Raw genomic sequence first — 5,000 nt, 5'->3', positions numbered from 1 at the left:
CCTTAACCTAACCTACGTTGTGCCTTAACCTAACCTATGTTGTGCCTTAACCTAACCTAAGTTGTGCCTTTAACCTAACCTAATGTTGTGCCTTAACCTAACCTATGTTGTGCCTTAACCTAAACCTATGTTGTGCCTTAACCTAACCTATGTTGTGCCTTAACCTAACCTATGTTGTGCCTTAACCTAACCTATGTTGTGCCTTAACCTAACCTACGTTGTGCCTTAACCTAACCTACGTGTGCCTTAACCTAACTACGTTGTGCCTTAACCTAACCTACGTTGTGCCTTAACCTAACCTATCGTTGTGCCTTAACCTAACCTACGTTGTGCCTTAACCTAACCTAGCGTTGTGCTTAACCTAAACCTAACGTTGTGCCTTAACCTAACCTACGTTGTGCCTTATACCTAACCTACGTTGTGCCTTAACCTAACCTACGTTGTGGCCTTAACCTAACCTACGTTGTGCCTTAACCGCAACCTACGTTGTGCCTTAACCTAACCTACGTTGTGCCTTAACCTAACCTACGTTGTGCCTTAACCTAACCTACGTTGTGCCTTAACCTAACCTACGTTGTGCTCCTTAACTCCTAACCTACGTTGTGCTCCTTAACCTAACCTACGTTGTGCCTTAACCTAACCTACGTTGTGCCTTAACCTAACCTACGTTGTGCCTCTAAACCTAACCTACGTTGTGCCTTAACCTAACCTACGTTGTGCCTTAACCTAGACCTACGTTGTGCCTTAACCTAACCTACGTTGTGCCTTAACCTAACCTACGTTGTGCCTTAACCTAACCTACGTTGTGCCTTAACCTAACCTACGTTGTGCCTTAACCTAACCTACGTTGTGCCTTAAACCTAACCTACGTGTAACGTTGTGCCTTAACCTAACCTACGTTGTGCCTTAACCTAACCGTACGTTGTGCCTTAACCTAACCTACGTTGTGCCCTTAACCTAACCCTACGTTTGTGCCTTTAACCTAACCTACGTTGTGCCTTAAACCCTACACCTATGTTGTGCCTTAACCTAACCTATGTTGTGCCTTAACCTAACCTAGTTGTGCCTTAACCTAACCTATGTTGTGCCTTAACCTAACCTATGTTGTGCCTTAACCTAACCTATGTTGCTGCCGTTAACCTAACCTATGTTGTGCCTTAACCTAACCTACGTTGTGCCTTAACCTAACCCATATTGTACCTTAACCTAACCCATATTGTACCTTAACCTAACCCATATTGTAACCTTAACCTAACCCATATTGTACCTTAACCTAACCCATATTGTACCTTAACGTAACCTAATTTGTGCCTTAACGTAACCTAATTTGTTGCCTTAACGTAACCTAATTTGTGCCTTAACGTAACCTAATTTGTGCCTTAACGTAACCTAATTTGTGCCTTAACGTAACCTAATTTGTGCCTTAACGTAACCTAATTTGTGCCCTTAACGTAACCTAATTTGTGCCTTAACGTAACCTAATTTGTGCCTTAACGTAACCTAATTTGTGCCTTAACGTAACCTAATTTGTGCCTTAACGTAACCTAATTTGTGCCTTAACGTAACCTAATTTGTGCCTTAACGTAACCTAATTTGTGCCTTAACGTAACCTAATTTGTGCCTTAACGTAACCTAATTTGTGCCTTAACGTAACCTAATTTGTGCCTTAACGTAACCTAATTTGTGCCTTAACGTAACCTAATTTGTGCCTTAACGTAACCTAATTTGTGCCTTAACGTAACCTAATTTGTGCCTTAACGTAACCTAATTTGTGCCTTAACGTAACCTAATTTGTGCCTTAACGTAACCTAATTTGTGCCTTAACGTAACCTAATTTGTGCCTTAACGTAACCTAATTTGTGCCTTAACGTAACCTAATTTGTGCCTTAACGTAACCTAATTTGTGCCTTAACGTAACCTAATTTGTGCCTTAACGTAACCTAATTTGTGCCTTAACGTAACCCATGTTGTGCCTTAACGTAACCCATGTTGTGCCTTAACGTAACCCTCATTTGTGCCTTAACGTAACCCATGTTGTGCCTTAACCTAACCTATATTGTGCCTCAACCTAACCTATATTGCGCCTTAACCTGACGCACGTTGTCGCTGAACCTGCTCTGTAATTGTTATGCAACTCGTTAAATTAGTGTAGTGTTGCCTAACCGCAACCCTCGCAATATAGTTCGCTATTCGCACTGCCCGGTCCCCTGTGTATCGCGTCATGTTAAACACCTTGCAGGTGTTGCTGACTTTCCACATGCTCCTGCTATACACTGTAATGTGGATAGCAGCAGGACGTACATGCCCCCCCCCCTTCCCCCCTGCCTTCGCAAGCTGGTCGTTGAGAAGTTTGCATGTTCAATGCCCTTCGCATGCCGACGTACTCAGCCTACGTTGTGGTACGGCCTGTCACCTGTCCGCCGATGTACGCAAAACCCACAAACTGTACTGCACATTGGTCCGTATGTACTGAATGATACATCGTGGCACATGTGTGACCGTACGACGACTGCGCCTAGCAACGGCAGACCATACAGTCCAAATATTGTGCACGCAGCTACGTGTCGTCTCCCTATAAGAGCTGGATTGCAGTGTGGTACGCCATTCAGACGTGTGGGAGGAACGGACGCCCTGGATGGCGATCAGCATGAGCAGTCTGTTGATGTAGTGGAGCGTGTATTCGGACGTAGTCGTCTCTTCTCACACACCGTGATAGCATGTTGCACCGCGTTCCACATCTGCGACATCCTGCAGAGGCCGGCTGACAGTCGTTCGCGCAATGGACACCGCATACGTACGGGGGCTACCTTCCACGTGTTCTCGAGGCGTGCACATGTTGTTGCGTCTATGTGGGCAGACGTAGTGTGTTGTGACACCTGACACAGGCATGCAATACTCGTTGCAAATGGCGATGGACGTCTACGTTTGCTGGTGACGTTACGCAAATGAACAACAGGTAACCCGTTGTGGTGCGGTTGTTCTCGCTAGAGGTGAATCAGTGTTGGCGACGATCGGTCGAGCTATTAACCGGTTGTTTCAGGGATACCCACCATGCCCACGAACGTGAAAGGGGACCCACCATGCCCACGAACGCGAAAGGGGATCTGGGTGTGAGGCGATACGCGGCGGTGGCTGGGTGGGACCGTCCCCGGCCGGTGAGGGGGGGCCGCCCGGCGTGCTGGCAGCGCGGTGCGTGGGCGCACGCGCTACAGCCGGCTGGTGGGGGCGGCCAGTGGCAGGCGCGCCGGCCGACGGACGCGGCAGGCGGCGCAGCTGCGCGCCGGCGCCCCCTGCTCGCGGCGCCTTGCGGCCAAAGTAGGTCCTCGCGGGCCCGGTGCGAAGCGCGGTGGCCATCTGCAGTGTGCTGGTCCGATTGAGGACTGTGTGCGCTGAGGATGCGCCGCCGCCCGGCGCTCGGCGCCGCGACGCCGTCTGCTGCTCGGTCGCCCCAGCGGTTCTCGCAGGTGGTTTGTATCGCAGCTGTGCGGACGTGTTGGCGCGTGCGCTGTGCTGGGAGAGTTCGCTTCGGCACCCAAGTGGGGCTTTTGTCCTTCTGTGGCGCTGGCGTTGGAGCTGCCGGTCACCGTAGGTGGCGCGTGTTGTCTCCCGCCGGCAATGCCACGACAGCACGCTCCCGGGCCTCTGTCGGCAGCGGCAAGCTCAGTTGGGAGCACGGGTGGTCGCACCTAAAGCGTCTACTCGCCTAACTCCGGGCGATTGCGCCTCTCTCGAACCCGACCAAGTACTTAGGACGGCGCTGCGCGCCGCCGGGACCTGAGAGGGTTTCGAGGTGTGTTGTGCAGGGGAGCTCAGCCTCCTCCTGTTTGCAGAATAATTGAGCGGACGCTTGCGTGTTCGCGCGGGCCCCCGGGACACACTCCCGGGCGGCCGGCTGCTCAGCTCTAGTTGACGCAGCTCCCTGGTTGATCCTGCCAGTAGTCATATGCTTGTCTCAAAGATTAAGCCATGCATGTCTCAGTACAAGCCGCATTAAGGTGAAACCGCGAATGGCTCATTAAATCAGTTATGGTTCCTTAGATCGTACCCACGTTACTTGGATAACTGTGGTAATTCTAGAGCTAATACATGCAAACAGAGTCCCGACCAGAGATGGAAGGGACGCTTTTATTAGATCAAAACCAATCGGTCGGCTCGTCCGGTCCGTTTGCCTTGGTGACTCTGAATAACTTTGGGCTGATCGCACGGTCCTCGTACCGGCGACGCATCTTTCAAATGTCTGCCTTATCAACTGTCGATGGTAGGTTCTGCGCCTACCATGGTTGTAACGGGTAACGGGGAATCAGGGTTCGATTCCGGAGAGGGAGCCTGAGAAACGGCTACCACATCCAAGGAAGGCAGCAGGCGCGCAAATTACCCACTCCCGGCACGGGGAGGTAGTGACGAAAAATAACGATACGGGACTCATCCGAGGCCCCGTAATCGGAATGAGTACACTTTAAATCCTTTAACGAGTATCTATTGGAGGGCAAGTCTGGTGCCAGCAGCCGCGGTAATTCCAGCTCCAATAGCGTATATTAAAGTTGTTGCGGTTAAAAAGCTCGTAGTTGGATTTGTGTCCCACGCTGTTGGTTCACCGCCCGTCGGTGTTTAACTGGCATGTATCGTGGGACGTCCTGCCGGTGGGGCGAGCCGAAGGCGTGCGACCGCCTCGTGCGTGCTCGTGCGTCCCGAGGCGGACCCCGTTGAAATCCTACCAGGGTGCTCTTTATTGAGTGTCTCGGTGGGCCGGCACGTTTACTTTGAACAAATTAGAGTGCTTAAAGCAGGCAAGCCCGCCTGAATACTGTGTGCATGGAATAATGGAATAGGACCTCGGTTCTATTTTGTTGGTTTTCGGAACCCGAGGTAATGATTAATAGGGACAGGCGGGGGCATTCGTATTGCGACGTTAGAGGTGAAATTCTTGGATCGTCGCAAGACGAACAGAAGCGAAAGCATTTGCCAAGTATGTTTTCATTAATCAAGAACGAAAGTTAGAG

The 5,000-nt window shown here is 50.6% G+C and overlaps 1 non-coding gene across 1 annotated transcript in view; it reads left to right on the top strand.

Moving 5' to 3' along the window:
• Nucleotides 1-3,916: 3,916 nt before the first annotated feature.
• The window catches only part of LOC126436213 (small subunit ribosomal RNA), a 1,909-nt gene continuing 825 nt past the window's right edge, over nt 3,917-5,000 (top strand). Inside the window, exon 1 of the ribosomal RNA XR_007580507.1 lies at nt 3,917-5,000. This exon is cut by the window's right edge and continues 825 nt beyond it. This is a non-coding gene — a ribosomal RNA (small subunit ribosomal RNA).

This window comes from Schistocerca serialis, unplaced genomic scaffold (assembly GCF_023864345.2).
Source record: "Schistocerca serialis cubense isolate TAMUIC-IGC-003099 unplaced genomic scaffold, iqSchSeri2.2 HiC_scaffold_1230, whole genome shotgun sequence".
Classification (NCBI taxonomy): Eukaryota; Metazoa; Arthropoda; class Insecta; order Orthoptera; family Acrididae; genus Schistocerca; species Schistocerca serialis.
Note: the sequence above shows the minus strand (reverse complement) of the source record. Positions and strands in the feature narration are given on the sequence as shown.